The sequence below is a fragment of the Crotalus tigris genome, unplaced genomic scaffold (assembly GCF_016545835.1).
Source record: "Crotalus tigris isolate CLP2741 ecotype Arizona unplaced genomic scaffold, ASM1654583v1 scf7180000024384.25900115:4084858, whole genome shotgun sequence".
In the NCBI taxonomy this organism is placed as follows: Eukaryota; Metazoa; Chordata; class Lepidosauria; order Squamata; family Viperidae; genus Crotalus; species Crotalus tigris.
Window position 1 is genome coordinate 3,188,152 of NW_024100554.1, and position 16,768 is coordinate 3,204,919.

Genomic DNA, 16,768 nt, shown 5'->3' on the forward strand with positions numbered 1-16,768 from the left:
GTATTACTAATTGCTAAATTCTATTCTATTCTGTTCTGTTCTGTTCTGTTCTGTTCTATTCTACTCTACTCTATGTTTCTCTTTTCTATAACTATAAGATATGATTATCTATAATAAACTAATATAAGTTTTAAATTTTAAATATTCTTCAGGTTGTGCTTGACTCTTATTGACTTTACATATTTCTTTATGTTATTTGCCTTCTTCCTGGTTTTTCAATCCTTCAGTCTGATTTACGCTCTGGTCTGCCATTTACGTACTCATGAGACCTGACCTTGCTTAGCTTCAAATCTACAGCCTGGCACTTCTACTTAGGAAATTGTTTATTTTATATCATCTGTTTATATTCCTATACACCCCTTACTCATTTTGTAAGGGATTTGGTGGCTCAGCGGTTAAAGATGTTGAGCTTGTCAGCTAGAAAGCTGATGGGGTGACCTCCCATTACTTGTCCCAGTTCTTGCCCACCAAGTAGTTCAAAAGCATGCAAATGTGACTAGATAAATAGGTACCATTTTGGTGGGAAGGTAATAGTGTTCCATGCCCTTGGGCATACAGTCATGCTAGCCACATGACCACAGAAATGTCTTTGGACAAGGCTAACTCCTTGGCAAAGAAATAGAAATGAGCATCGCTCCCTAGAGTTGAAAACAACTGGACAGGGAAAACATTTACTTTTTGTAACATAGGTTTTCATGTAGAACTCTTGATCTGAATATTTTTAACTTTTTTTAAAAAAATACAGGCGATTAAGATTATAATGTTAAGGTTTTAGAACAATGGACCATTTAAAATTGGCTAGTTTAAGTACTTTATGAAAAATGTGATCTATAAAGACCCACAATACTGTTAAGACAGCTCAATGGTGTTAATCACACTTTGCAACTCTTACAACAATCACTTTATTTTAGTCTGAGCTCAAATACCATTTGAAATCCATTTGATAATTCTGAACATGACATTCTGCTCTGAAATAGTATTGGCTCGGTACTTGGTTTCTCTATTAACATTTTCTTATTGGTTATTTTAGTACAATGTTTGGAAAATATTTCAGTATAAACTACGATATAGTTGAGCATTCAGGCACAAAAATAATTTCTTATGCAAACAGAAAAGTAGCTAACCAGAAACTATAAAACTGATACATTTCTAAATTCAAATTAAACTCCTAAAACATATAGCACAATTGACATCAATGAAAATAAGCTGTAATTTGAAACTTCTCTCATAACATTCCTAGTGATCTGAATGGTAATCTTTCAAGTAGCATAGTATTCCTGTTATATTCTCTATCTTTAACCAGCAGAAGATCTGAAGGCCAAACAGGAACATAGGAAGCGTCTTTTATCAGGATAGACTTTGGATAACTAATTGATACTGACTGACACTGGATCTCTAGAGTCCCTATGGGAAATTTTCCAAACCCCACTTGAGAATACCAAAGAAGTGTTTGATATTTTCTTGATTAAAAGCCATGCAAGGTTTTCATCAGAAGGATTACAGATTACAAAGCTTTCATAAACATATAAGTAATGAAGATATGAGAGAATGGGAAGGAAGGAAAAATATGTTCTCTAATTAAGTGAAGAATGGAATTCCTGAAGGTTTGATATGAATAAATCTTTGTGCTAAACCATTTAGAAGAGTGCAGAGATAAAAGTGAGAACACTAGTGTCTTAACTTCCTTTTATGCTTTATAATTAAACTTATATTCAGAGCAACACAGGAACAATGTAACACAACCAATAAACATATGTGTAGCAGTAGCATTGTTTTTTCTTAAAAAAGGCAAGTATTATATACCATTATATTATATATTATATAGATTTGACTTCTTTGTTGGCTTTTCTTGTAGGAAGCTGGCTGGGAGTGTTTGAAATGAAAATCATGTGATTGCAGCTGACTGTAGCAATGTCATGGCAAAGCAGCATTGGAACATCCACAATTTTGCCAAATTTCATATCTGCTGGAGTCACAGGTCCAGGATTTTGGATGCATTCTTCAAGTTAGCCCATTGAAGGTATGATGATTCATAAACTGTTTCCCTATCATGTACCATTTCACCCAATTAAAGGTTGCAAACAATTAAACAGATGCAAGAGTCGTATATAGTATATAGGTTATAAGATTGTTTGAGATTCCAATAGAAACCATAGAGGGAATGAATGATGAAGGAATTGCTTTTCATAGTATCTTCTCCTCTTCCTCCTCTACTTACTTTTTGGTTAGCACTGCAGTCAGTTTTTTCCCCTAATTGGAAGATTATCTGAAAATTGAAGGAGGAGATCATGCAGTAGAAGTTGATGTCCATTCATTGTTGGCAACTGTTTTTGTTTTTTTAATGAGCTTCTTATGTGGATCAGGAATCCAATAGGAAAGAAAACAGCAAAGGCTTCCTCTTTCTTCCTTTCTCCTCTGTTCATAATTGCTGCATCTTCATATGAGGAGCTAGGCATCTGAACTCTCTCTCGTATTTTTTAAAATATATTTTATTGATTTTTGCAATAATAATCTTTAGAGCTTAGTAAACAGCATGTTGTCTGGGTTCATATATTTGAAAAAAACAATCAATAATAATTAATTTCTATAATTTGATGATCAATATATTAATTAATAGTATGTGTCCTTGATCTTTCCTTCTTCCAATGTTATTCTCCTTTGTCAACATTAGGTAAATATGATAATATTTTCAATACATACAAGGTTGGATATAAATTTTTTTTATATTTGTACAGATAACAATAACATTCATGTATAACATCTTTTCTAATTAAATTGTTTCAATTGTATTTGTAAAAGTCATCTTGTTAGGTCAATATGTGTCCTGTTTTCAAATTTCTTATTTAAACTTAATTTCCCCTCAGTATTCAAACCATTCTTATCAGTCATAGTTTTCTCAAAATTAATTACCTAAATATCCAAACTTTTCATTTACATACCCCATCCCAATATTTTCATATTTCATATATTATAAAAAACCATATTACTTATATATCCTATAACATCCACATATAACATCTTTTCTAGCAGCTTATATTTCAACTATATTTATAAAAATCATCTTATTGAGTCACTATATGTCCTGTTTTCAAAACTCTTATTTAAGCTTACTTTCCCTTGGTATTCAAATCCTTCTTCTCAGTCATAATTCTCTCAAATTTAATTACCTTTAAATGTCTAAACTTTCCATTCACATACATCATCTCGGTATTTTAACATTTTATATATTATAAAAAATACTATACTACTTATATCTCTTGTCCCTCTTACTATAGGGCCCCTTTATATCCAAAATTATCTATTCTTTTAACCCTATTCAAACAAATGTTTAATTATGTAGTACTCGATCTAGTAAGTCGAATCAGATCTCTTAAGTCTAACCCTAGCCTTCTTCTTTTGTCAAATAGCTTTCCAAATTAGTACGTTTCGCTTGCCAGGAAATTCCTGTATTTTTCTAAGTGTTGTTGGGAGTGTGAAGGACAGGTTGACTAGGATATATGCTTTGTGTCTCCAGACTCTGATGATTTTCCTGGCAGCACTATAATCCATTTTATTTAATCTTCTTTCTTATCCTTGAATTTGTTTTGAAGTCCTGTAGGTTAAAATATCTTTTCCATTTTCATTGTTGTAATAAAATCTTGTAGATTTTTTCCTGTTTGTGTTAAGTTATAGTTCTCTTCATTTGTAGCTTCTGTTCTGTTATCTGATTTGTTTGTACATTCTTTATCATTGTTTTCTGAGAATTTTTTAATTGTAAATTTAGATTGAAGATGTGCTTTATGTCATTTATGTCATCAAAGTTGTTTTTAATCTCCCTGTGGTTTGAAACTATTGTCATTTGAATCTGTCCTCCTGAAAAGTACTTGTCTTGTCTTGAAGTATTACTCCTGCAGATCTCTGATGTTCCAGGCTAGATCTTTCAGAAGAGAATATTTGGTGTGGTTTCCTGTCCTTTTTAGATAAATATGCAATATCCATTTTGTCTCCCCACTCCAAATAGTCTTTCACCACTACTATAGTCTCTGTAATTAGCCTTATCAAGCCAGCCAATCTCAAATTCTAAACCACCAAATCTTATATAGTTCTTATCTTTATATATGTTTTTTGTAATCCAATGCATTTCTAGTTGTCAAGGTATCAGTGAAAACAGTATTTTATAACAATTCTTCTATTCAGGGTCAGTTATCAACCAGTCAGAGTTCCAATCCACCTTGAAACCTTCTAGTAAGTTCCCCTTAGAAGATTCTGCAAACAATTCTTGAGCTTAGACAACAGTTAAAGTTTTCTTTTTCTGCAGATACTTTTTTAAAATTGCCCAATATATTTTCTTTCTTTGTTCTCAACTGTTTTCTATTTGGCTGAAGGTTATTAAAGTTCAAGGGAACAGATTATTCTTTGTTTCTGGGCATTTTGCCAATTTCTGAGTCAGAGTTGCTGTTGTTCTGTGCTCTGATTGTCCACTAGATGTCAGTAGTTATTTATTTTCCAACTTTTTCAAACAATAAAATTGTTGTTGTTTTAGTTTTTATAAATTCATCAAAACTCTTTAGGGTGTAAAATCTTAACAGTTTTCTTAATTTTCAAATTTATCCAGACAATAGTGTTATTAGTTTCATTTCAGTATATTTCTTTCCTCCTTAAAAGTTAATTCACCGCTTCTGTCTATGGAGGGGTGGGGATTTAGTCCCTCATTCACTTTCAGAGGATTTCTTTCTTTGGGGATTCTTTTCTAGGGAATCAGTTACAAAATAGAAGAGAGAAGATCAATATTCTCACCCAGTTTCAAGCATGCTGTTCACCGTTGTTCTGGCTCATGCTTTTGGACTTTGGCTGCTTGTAGCTTGGGCTAGACACTGATGTGCAGCTAGCCTTTCTCCTGTCGGGTTGGAGGGCTTCCCCCAGATTGAGCGGATCAACCACCGTCATTCCGCAATCATTGGGGTGCCCTTCCTTCTTTGTTTCATCTCAGGGGTGACTTTTTAGAGTCCCCTGGCAGGACGAAATCAGCTGTGGGTTGCAGAACCCCGTGATCCCTCAGCCAGATTGCTACAGGATGGAATCAAAGTCCGAGCTCTCTCTCATATTGGTGGGACCCATGTAAGATATTTGCCTTGAAACCCAAGGTCCTTACATTTCCTGCTACCCATGTTATAGTACTTTCATATATATTTAACGATCAAACCCACACCATTTTGAACTGTTTTAAACACACAAGAAACAGCTATCTTACCTTTTTACATAGGTTTTCCTAATACATACTGATGGCCTTGATTTGGACCTTGTTTTTCTCTTGAAGCAAATGCATAGTGTTCTGAAAAAAAAGTATGTTTTCACTTCCTTGTTCAGATAAAATTAACAAACTCCTGACACCTCTGTGAGGTGAATGGACTTATTAGGACTGTCTACCCTACACTTCTCAGGGATCTAAGCAATTTCTGGTTGGTCCCAATGATCTCACTGGGAGTTCTGTTGAATCCCTGGTTGCCTGCAGTTTTAGGATGAGTCCATGGCATGATTGGCAAGATTATTGCTAAGCTGCTTCTCCTGTTGCCCCTCCTGGTTGACTCATTGGTTTATGAAGGCTTCTGGGAGATGACTAGCAGAAGATATTTCTGGACTGCTTAACTGGTGGAAGAAGACAAAAAGTAAGTTTAATAAATGCAGGTATGAATTAGGTTTGAGCCTACATTCTTCAACACCAGAGTAGTTTTATCCATTAATACACAAATGAAAAAGAAGTCGATTAATATGGAACAAGGAGAAAATCATGTTTTATTTTGGCCTCATAAAAGATACTTGCAAATTAATGATTTAGTTACAATTTGAAGTGAGAGTGAGATTTCACTATTGTTAATTAGCATCAGTGACACAGGTTTCAGCTTGCTTCTATACATAGAGCTTTCTTGCTATATCAGAATAAAAGTTTTTGGGAATGAGTTGCTGGTAACACAGTAAAATAATTATGCAAGTGGCTATTTAAAACTACAGGTTCTCTCAGCCATGCTTTTCTTTGTTTCTCTTGTGCCCTCTTTTCTTCTTTTTCTTTTGGTCTCACTACAAATTTGCAGGTGATGAAAGAAACTGTCACTCTCATATAAAAGAATAGGCCAACTTAACTGATTGGAGAAAATTACATGAAGTTTTTGTTTAATCAAAATCTCTGTCTGATTTACTAGGCCAGATGTTAAATGTTTGTCACTGATGTCAATGTTGAGGTAATCAGTAAGCCAATTCCAAGTATAAGTGAGACTATAATAATATTTCACTTAATGTTACTGAAATTCATTTTTCTTTGGCTTAACAGGGCAATATAATTATTCAACTTATTACTTTGAAATCTGTGAGATACTTCATATACATAGAGTTGGGAAGCTTTACCATACTTTCACATGTATAGACATACAGCTATCACAATATTCACTTTGGAGATAAGCAGTATTCTCCTGAGGTAAATATGGTTATAGAAAAATACCAAGTGTAGTACCTCTCCATGCCTTTCTGTCCCTGTAAACAAATTTCACTTCCACCATTTTGATTCATATTTTTCATTTTATTTTTGAAACTTTTCATTTTTCTCTTTCTGAGGATCTCATCAGTTCCATCATATATTAGTCTTCTGACTTCTCATGACTCTTTCATTCTTCATATATTTGCCTTGCAATTTGATCCTCAGTCCTTTGGTGTCAAAACACTTAATGTATCTTCTAGCTCAATCAATCAATCAGAATAAAACTGGAAGGGACCTTGGAGGTCTTCTAGTCCAACCCGCTGCTCAAGCAGGAGACTATATATCATTTCATACAAATGACTTTCCAGTTTCTTCTTAAAAACCTCAAGTAATGAAGCATCTACAACTTCTGACAGAAAATAAGTTGACCCCCTCCTCTTTGTGGCAGCATCTCAAATACTGGAATACTGCTATCATGTGCCCCCCCCCCAGTGCTTCTTTTCTCTAGACTAGCCAAACCCAATTCCTGCAACTATTCTTCATATGTTTTAGTCTCCAGGCCTTTAATCATCTTAGTTGCTCTTCTTTGCACTTTTTCCAAAGTCTCAACATGTTTTTTGTAATGTGGTGAGCAAAACTGGATGTAGTATTCCAATTGTGGCCTTACTAAGGCTTTATAAAGCAGTACTAATACTTCACATGATTTTGATTCTATGCCTCTATTCTATTCCATAGATGGTATGAAGGTAACAATAATTGGGCTTGTAATGTTGTTTCTGAACTAGAAATCATGGCTTGCACAGAATAGCATAAACTTAGTTTGAAGAAAATGGACTTTCATTGTCCTTGAAGTATAATGCCCCCAAAGTACCAACAGGATTCTTTACTATTAATAGGGAATTCTAAACATGGCCCAGGTACAATTAAGGCTGGTAACCAAGCGTACATCTACTCTTGCTAAATGTTGTATAGATGTATATGTGGTAGGTACATATAAATACTGTTACAAATGTTTCCACTTTAATACATTTACATTTAATTTTAAGTGTAATTTCATTTTAGTAGTTAATCTATTTTATGTTTATCTTCACTGCTGAAGCATATATCAGCAATTTAAAAAGGGGAGAATTCACTTGAAAAAGAAAAAGAGGGCTGGGGCAGAGAATAGCTTTATTATTTCACTCAGGAACCAAAATTAAATATTTACGAGATTATTAAAACTGTTAAACAAATGATCAGTGGTTAAAACAAAAGGAATAAAATCCTTAACTTTTAATTCAGTCATGATTTAAATGCTTAGCTATCTACAACATAACTTTAGCAAGATAGACATGAGTGATTATATATTTGTTAACTATCACTAACATCGTAAAATCAATTAGCTATTACAAAATTACATTTTTCATAGCAACTAAAGAACTTCATGGAGCCAATATCTCACATCTTGAAGTTTGATTCAAGTCTCTAAGTCAGGAGGGCCTCCATTCTTAATAAGGAATTGGCTGTAGGTCCATACATTATGTGGACCATTTCAAAATCATGAAGAAATTGTTTCTAAAGGAGTTTATTGTGATAGTTGCAGAGGTGTGAGCCAAAAAGTAAATAAATCATTACTTTTGTTGTGAAGATTATAATTGTGGCCATTATATGCCTATTGCCATTGTGGATGGCAGAAGAATATTGATGGATAACAGGCAATTGTCAATCATGAATCAGCTGACCATGAATCAACAGATCATGAAAGTCAGACAAAGATTTAAATAAAAGACTTGCTCTGTCCATGCATGGCCTATATTATATTCCATAAGAGCTTTTATCTTCTTATCTTAAACCAAGAGTGTCCAATGTGCAACCATAGGGCTGCCTGTGGTTCTCATAGAGACTCCAAAATTTGCTGTCTAATTGTATTTTTAATGTAATATTCAGTTATTGTGTGATGATGGTGTTTAATTAAATAGCATTTCATTAACCTCATAGAAATTTAATTTATTATTAACTTAAATTCAATTCTGAATATAGTTTTTATTCCAGTGCAATTCATTTTTGAAGTGTTTTGGTATCTAGCCCAGCATTCAAAGATCAAGTCTGCAAAGTTGCTAAAAGTTTGGTCCCTCACAAAGCAACCTGCAAAAGCCAGGGTGATCATTTGTTTTCAGAATGAAATCTTTTTTCTGATAATGATAGAGGCTATCATAGACAATCAACAATGGATACAGAAATATGGAAAGAGAAAGATGCCCTATGACATGTTTTGGATTGCTGAAATAAAAACAGCCAAACTTTGAATGGAGAATATTAGGAATTCTACATAGCTCAGCTGACTCTTCTAACTCTATTTTCAACCCTTTATACACATGCCAATAGTCTGAAGAAAATCATCTAGTCCATATGTTTCATAAATCATATTGTTGGAGAATTATTGCTGTAGAAATATCTTGATACCTTGGTTGACTGCCATCTACAACTTTCCAAGTTATACATACCATTCTATTCTCCCTCTTCTATGAAAAGAAAATGACTGATATTAGGTGGGTCACTTGCTACTGAAATTGAAACATTCATAGGTTAATTTAGAAATATCACCATCTGCTAGAAGACTTAATGTAGAATTTAAAGTAATGATTTTAAAATCCTGGCCAGAGGAAAACTAAATCATTTTAACTCATAACTGGTGCCAATTTTATTAATAACCATAGTTCCATTAGTAGTTAAGAGAATTGCCATAAGGAAGAAATTTATCAGGAAACTTAATTTAAATCTTTTAATCCTAGTTAAAGAATGCCCAGAACTATATCTTCATTGTCAGATTAGGAGAAAATAATCTCAATAAAACATGTACTATAAAAGGCAAGAAGTATTTTCTTCTCTGCAAATATTTCAGTAGTTCCTACATCATAGGAATTAAAAAGGAGTATATATGTCTATTTCTTTAATAGGCACCACAACTGAGAAAACTTTAAAAACTTTGTTGATCAGCAATGCAAATTTTCATTCACCCCTGCTTTTTTAATTAACTTTTTAATTTTCAAATACAAAGATAGTGTTGAAGATGACTGGTGAGCTTGGGCTGAGAGATATACTGATCTAATGCTGTTCTTTGGAAATCTGCAGAGAAATGAATCTCAGGGAACAAATGAAATGATAATGGGATTTTGGTTTATCAGGGTTCAATTCCGCAAAATAAATGTTCAGTTTCATGGATTGTTTGTTGAGAAAAAGGTGTCTTTTTTTGTAATGAACAAAACTGATTGAAGCCTTGGCATTTGGAATGTATTTTTAATCAAAACTTTCTAGTGAAATTATAATGTTTGCTAATAAAAGCTTAGCCGATGGTCCCAAATGCAACTGGCCACAGCAGACTCAAAATAAAGAAGGCCTGGATTCCTTTTGCATTTAATAGTTATACAAAAGATGATATATCATTTTCTTTTCTTATGCTTACATGTCAAACTGAACCTTCTGAAATTCTGTTTTCTTCATAAATATTAGTGATACATGGTCCCTGTTCTTTTACAGCTGATCAGCCAACTTGGTCAGCTTTGTGTAAACTGATTGAGCATACAATCTTGATAGACAATTACAATTATATATGATTTAGGTTTTTCAAAAAGTTTCTGGCTGGATCCTATCAGAGGTTGTATTTGATTGTATCTGCTATAAAATCTGACAATTTTGTCAAAAGCTTGACATTCTGCAAGATAAGTGAAGATCAAGTCTTAGTTTAGGTTTCCATATTATATTAAGGAATGGTTTCATTAAACATAATTTATTGAATAATTGGCTTGATTCATACTTTCCTTTCAATTAAAACCAAAAACACCACATTTTAATTTAGTGCATTCTTTCAGCTAGCTTGGTTAAGCAATTTAAGGATTTTTAGGAGCTGTGATAGTGCAGTGGCTAGAAAGCAATATTGCAGGTTAACACTGCCCATAGCCAGAAGTTCAATCCTGACAGGCTCAAGGCTGACTCTGCCTTCCAATCTCCAAGGTCAGTAAAATGAGGACCCAGATTGTTGGAGGCAATATGCTGACATTTGTAAACTGCTCAGAGAGTGCTATAAAGCAATATGGAGCAGAATACAAGTCCAAATGTTATTGCTATGGTTAAGGGCATTTTTAAAAAATACCCCCAAGTAAGTAATAGTTACATCCTCTTTTATTTATTTCTAAGCATACACAAAGCATGACTAAGAAGAGCCATAGCACCATATTTTTGAGTGGAATATTTAACATCTAATAAAGTTAGGCAACATGGAACCCTATAGCAGGGCTGTCAAACTGTCGGCCATGCCCACCCCCACCCAAACTGCCGGCAAAACCGGCCGGATACATTGCGTGACGTCATGTGATGTCACAAGTTTGACATGCCTGCCCTACAGGATATATCTATGGGCCTGCCAGGATAAGCAATGAAGGGTCTTACGGGATCTTTAAAACTGACAAAATGTATTATTACATAAATACATATTGAAAGATAGATTTGGGAAGGATCACTCAAGTCAACGTGATTCCTTCTGTTCTCAGTAAAAATATTCAAATTAAAACAACCCCAATAGTTCATTTGCCAGCCTCTTTAACATAGCCAATGATGACACATTTTGTATTCTTCAAAATGCCACAAGACTCATTATTTTTGCTGGCAATTTTAAGCAATACTACTATGGAATTTCTGGATCCAGATATCTCACATGATCAAAAAGGAGTCAGGTTCAGAGGCAGATTCATGGAAAGATTCATGATTCCCTACCAAATAGGATAGAAGGTATAAAACGTAGGTGAAGTTAAAAGACAGCAGGAAGAACTGAATGAGTGTTAATTCTGAAGACAAAATTTTTGGTTGGACCTAGATTTGTTGAAAAGCCCAGCATCTCCTATCTACCTCCATTCTATGGTCAGGTATCCTTTATCACTGGTAGCTTCTGATTCTCTGCCCCTTCCCTTGTTTCTAGCCACATTGCTAACCCTTGCCTTGGTGAAATAGAATCTTTTCTTTACTGCTTGGATTAGCTATATCTGTCTTTTCATCTAGCATTCTTCCTTATTTGGCTTTTCTCTAATTTTCTGATGACGCATAACCTGTTGTATACTAGATCAGTCTTTCCTTTCCAGGTACCTTGTATATGCACTGTATTTCTATAGTTCCACCTTTAGCACAATTGAAAACACATCTGGAGAATATTAAGTAGGGAAGGAAGACTCTGTACAGTTTTAATGAGAAGATATACCCATATCTATATTTTACCTTTTTCACCAAATATTTCAGTGGAACTGTTTCTCAATGACTTACCAATTTCAACATTCAACATTATTGAAAGACAAAAATATTTTTTGACCAACTTGCAAAACCTTTTTCCAATACCAGTAGCTGAATGTGCCTTTCTCTTCTTCAGCACCATCACACAGCAGGATATTGAAAATATTATGCTGGATTTTTCTGTACCAGGATCAAAAAAGGAAGAACTTTAATTATAAATCCAAGAATATGTGAAATGCACAAATGAGATCAAAACAAAGAGTGTACAAGAATGTATAAATGAAAGAGATAAGAAAAGTAAACTAGCAGTGATTATATTTTTTGTACTAAACATAATTGATATGTTTGCCCGTGATTCACACATTATTTTAGGTTTCTGAGAGGGAGAGAAGAATTTTTATTGCAAAATATTCTGCATTTAAAATACTATTTAATTATGGTTTGTTTCCTCAGGGATGTTATCATCATGTGATTTAATTTGGTATAGGCCCCAAAGGGTAGCATATTTTCAATTATGGAATATTTCCTCCAGAAACAATAATGGCTCAATGATTTTTGCAGGATCCTGTATTATAAGATAGTTGGTTGCAAGTGAAACTTGAATGCTATTGCTTGACAATATACCACAGACAACCGTCAAATGCATACAAGCTGAACCCATGTACTTCCTGCACAACAGGAAAAAAATGTATTTATACATTTTGGTCCTTTTGCATAAGGCTTCAGTTATTATATCTTGGGGGGGGGGAGTGCGAAGTTGGAATGCCAGGAGCTATGAAACATTTATATTATTATCTCTTCAAAAAGTTCATTTTTGGACAAGTATCATTTGGATATGGATTAACTTAATCAGAGATTTTAAATCTTCTTTACTAATTTTTAATCTCTCTCTCTTTTTAATGCCTGAATCTTAAAAAGGCCTAAACCTGTAGTCACAAAGCACTGCTTCAAAAAAAGAAAAAGAAAAAGAAGAAGAAGAAAAAAGAAGGGGTTGATGGAGAGGGAGGGGTAGGAAAAAAAGAAAGTTTTAAAAGCAACCACCAGCTGTACGAGAGATAGTGAAAGCAGCAGATTTGTGACAGAGCAGAGCATGAAACCCATCAGCTGATGAGTGAAAATCCCTGGTTTCTAATTAATCGAGGTACACAGGGCCAAGGGATGAAGAGGATCAGGGAAATGAAATCAGGGAATAGATAACATCAGTCATTTCTGAGGCCCATTGTCATACTTCAGAATCTGCTGTAATGAATCACTCAGGCATTCCGGAGATACATTCAAATGGTGAAGAAAATTCATTGTCCAGTGAAGAGGGGTTGATAAAAATCTTTCTCTTCCCCCCACCCTCTTTGTCAGAAGCCTATGATCAGGAAAAAAAGAGGAGGGGGGGAATACAGGCAGCACAACAGGTGTGCTTTAGCAAGCCTGCTCAAATCTGCAAATGAGCAGAGATACGAAAGAATGTTTTTGTACTAAAATTTTCACCAAAATGGATAAAAAGAGTATCTTGTAATAACAGGCAGTAGTAAAAAGAGGGGGGGGGATGGCGGCAGTGAGACTGTCAAAGAACGGAAGAGGAGGACTAGCTAGGATTAAGCAGATAGGAAATATACTTTTTTTCCCCCTGTTGAGGAAGCTCTTTGTCTGCATGAAAAGTAATAGGTGGAAAAAGTGGGCTTGGGGATGCATAGTTTAACATTTCCTGTGGTTTTAATCAGTCTCCAGTCATTTTAATTTGATATTCCCTTGGGATTTCTTTTTTTTTTTTAAGGTTGTCCCGTCAGTTCCCATGTACATAAATGTTTTATACCCAGATCATACAAAATGAATATCTGTCTCAGAATGTTATATTTCTATCATGCTTTAAAAAGGATAGAATTAAGAATGGGAAAGGAACGGAGGAATGGAGGGAGAGAGGGAGGGAGGGAGGGAGGAAGGAAGGAAGGAAGGAAGGAAGGAAGGAAGGAAGGAAGGAAGGAAGGAAGGAAGGAAGGAAGGAAGGACGAACCCAGTGCTTCCAGTGACCTCTTTATACCCACTCATTCTTGGTCCTTTGATATTTCACAGCTTCATTGCATGAGATTTTCCACCCAAGTTTCAACTTTTTGTCTCTGAAAAAAAAACCTGTAGGCAGTTAAAATAGCAAACGCCATTAAGTGACATCAAAAGATAATTGTTTTTAAATAATCAGGTACTGAACTACTGAGACATATAAGGAGAGCTGATTCATTTTAAATTTAATTACCATAATATAGGGTTTCATTGTCTACAGTATCAATCACTAAGACACTTTATAGTTGATAATATTAAAATGGCAACAATAATGAGAATTTCTACTTCATGATGAAAATAATTTTAATCACGGGTAGATTACAAATCCATTTGCTGTTACGATTACTGAGGATTCTATTATCTGACTCCAATTGTGAAAGTTGTTAAAACTTATTTCCAGGAAATATAAAAGATTATAGATGTATACACCTTGTGCTAATTTCCCATCAAGCTCAATGACAAGAAAAAGAAGAATATGAAATTGGCAGGTGTGGAATGAGAAGCCAAGAAGCTCCTAGCGGTAGATTGCTTTCTGGATTTAAGTAAAATCACATTTATCTATACATTAAAGCTGATTGACTACAGACATCAAGATTATAGATGTTCATACCACAATGTGGGAATACTCAGTATACATATTAGGACAAGAACTAGTCTCCTCTGCTCATGCTTCATCTGACATGTAGAGAAAACCTAAACTGTCAATGGAACTTCAGACCCTCATGTCAAGAAAACAAATTCTCATAAATTAGCCAAAATAAAAATATATAGCCAAAATATAGTTTATCTGATCACATTCAGTTTCATCCTAAACCTAAGAGCAAAATGACAGGGATATTTTTCAATCACCTGTCAACATTCTAATGCTTGCAGGCCATTCAGGCTTTGCATTTTCAACCAATCAACATACAGTATACATCAGTCTTGGAACTTGAAGGTTGATCCATATTCAGTTTTGCCCACTACTCCTTTCAATGCACAGGTCACAGGAACTAAATGGCAACTAACTATGCACCTAGAGTTAAATGGGATCCAATCAGAATAAAATATAATGAAGATACTGGGCTGATCTGGCCTGCATCCAGTATAATGAGTTGGGGCATGGTGACATTCCAGGAGAAGGTAGTTGTTACCAATTCCAAACTTCTATTTTTTTTATAAATCATTAAAGGATCAATTGTTTTGTAACAAGAGCCACAGTGGCACAGTGGTTAGAATGCAGTATTGCAGGCTGATTCTGCCAACTGCCAGCAGTTTGATCTTCACCAGTTCATGGTTGACTCAGCCTTCTATTCTTCCGAGTTCGTTAAAATGAGGACCCAGATTATTGAGGGCAATACACTTACTCTGTAAACCACTTGGAGAAGGCTATAAAGCACCATGAAGCAGTATATAAGTCTAAGTGCTATTGCTAATGACTTAAGAAGGATTGCAATCCTAGTAAAAGAAATATGGTGTTTTTGCAACATAATTAATTTCTGATTTTTTTAATATGGAGTGTCGAATTTAGCATAATTACCCAAGAAACAGTGATGCCTCTCAAGTCACTAATATCTACACATAGAGAAGTTCCTGAGGAACTCTCTCTTTCTCTATCTCTCTTTCTTCTCTCTCCCTCTCCCTCTCTTTCTCTTTCCTCTCTTTCTCTCTCACTCTCCTCCTTTTCTCTTTCCCTCTCCCTCTCTTTCTCTCCCTCTTTCCCTTTCTCTTTCTTTCTCTCCCTCTTTATCTTTCCTCTCTCTCTCTTTCTCTTTCCTCTCCCTTTTTCTTTCTTTCCTCTCTCTCCCTTTCTTTTTCTCTCCCTCTCTCCCTCTTTTTCTCTCTCCCTTTCTCTCCCTCTCGCCTTCCTCTCCCTCTCTCTCTTTCTCTCTCTTTCTTCTACCCCTCTCCCTCTCTCTTTATCTCCCTCTCTCTCTCCCCCCCCCTCTCTCCCTCTCTCCGATCTTCTGCTCACCTGGCAAGCTGGCTTCAAGCTGTTCTCCAACAAGCTGACACACATTCTTATTGGGCTGGCTCTCTCCTGCCCCTCCTGCTTCCTGTTTCCTGCAGAGACGCAGACAAGGCAGGAGCCCCACCCAATAAGCTTGTCAACTCATCGGAGAACAGGGTGAGGCCACTCTTTTTACACACAAACACAGAGAGAGAGAGAGAGAGAGAGAGAGAGGAAGTGCAAGTGCCTCTCTCTGTCTCTCTCTCTGTGTCTCTGTCTCTGTCTCTTTCTCTCTGCAAATGGCAGAGAAGGCTGGGAGCCGCAGGGTGCCAACCTGTGACCTAGGCCATGCCCCCACCTGCATTAAGCATAATATAAACATGCCCTGCATAGTCCCTATATTGCCTACATTTTGTTCTAAGCCCATAAGTGAGACAGGTTTTAATTATCCTTAGCTGTAGCTATGTTAAGATACCATTTTCCTCTTCCTCTGACAGTCTAAAGGCCATTCATTGTTAGCTCTGTGAAGTCGCCCAGATAAGAAGCACACCCAGGAATCTTAGCTCTATCTTTATTGTTACACTACATTAACACATTATTACATTTAAGTTGAATGTGTTCGGGTTATGTCATCATGGAAGAAAGTCATGTGACTGGTAATGATTGGTAATAGAGACATGATACGGATCAGCAATGAACATGCACATTTCATTTATATAGTTCCCCATTAATTCAAGGATGGTTAAATGGGTAGAGGAGAAAGGCCTCAGACTAATGTTAAACAAGTAAATGGACAATTCTGAATAGGATTTGCACATCAACAGCATCTGCTGGGACTCACTATATAAATGAGGCATAGTATCCTCCCCTCAGTGTGACTGTGGGATCCCATGTCAAACCATAGATCACATTGTGACCAGCTGTAAATTAGGGGCATACATCTGTCAAGTATCTGACTTTTTTTCATATAAATGATGCTATACGTCAATGGTTAGAAGGCCTGGACATTGGTATCTGAATATAGATCCCTAACATTCATATTTTATTATGTTTTTTAATCTAGGTGTAATGTTAATATATATTGC

General features: G+C 35.3%; 1 long non-coding RNA gene across 1 annotated transcript in view; it reads left to right on the forward strand.

Annotated features, from left to right (window-relative positions):
- Nucleotides 1-16,768, forward strand: part of LOC120301501 — a 53,583-nt gene that overhangs the window by 14,797 nt on the left and 22,018 nt on the right. Inside the window, exon 2 of the long non-coding RNA XR_005554919.1 lies at nucleotides 1,856-2,020. This is a non-coding gene — a long non-coding RNA (uncharacterized LOC120301501). The remainder of the gene's footprint in view (nucleotides 1-1,855; nucleotides 2,021-16,768) is intronic.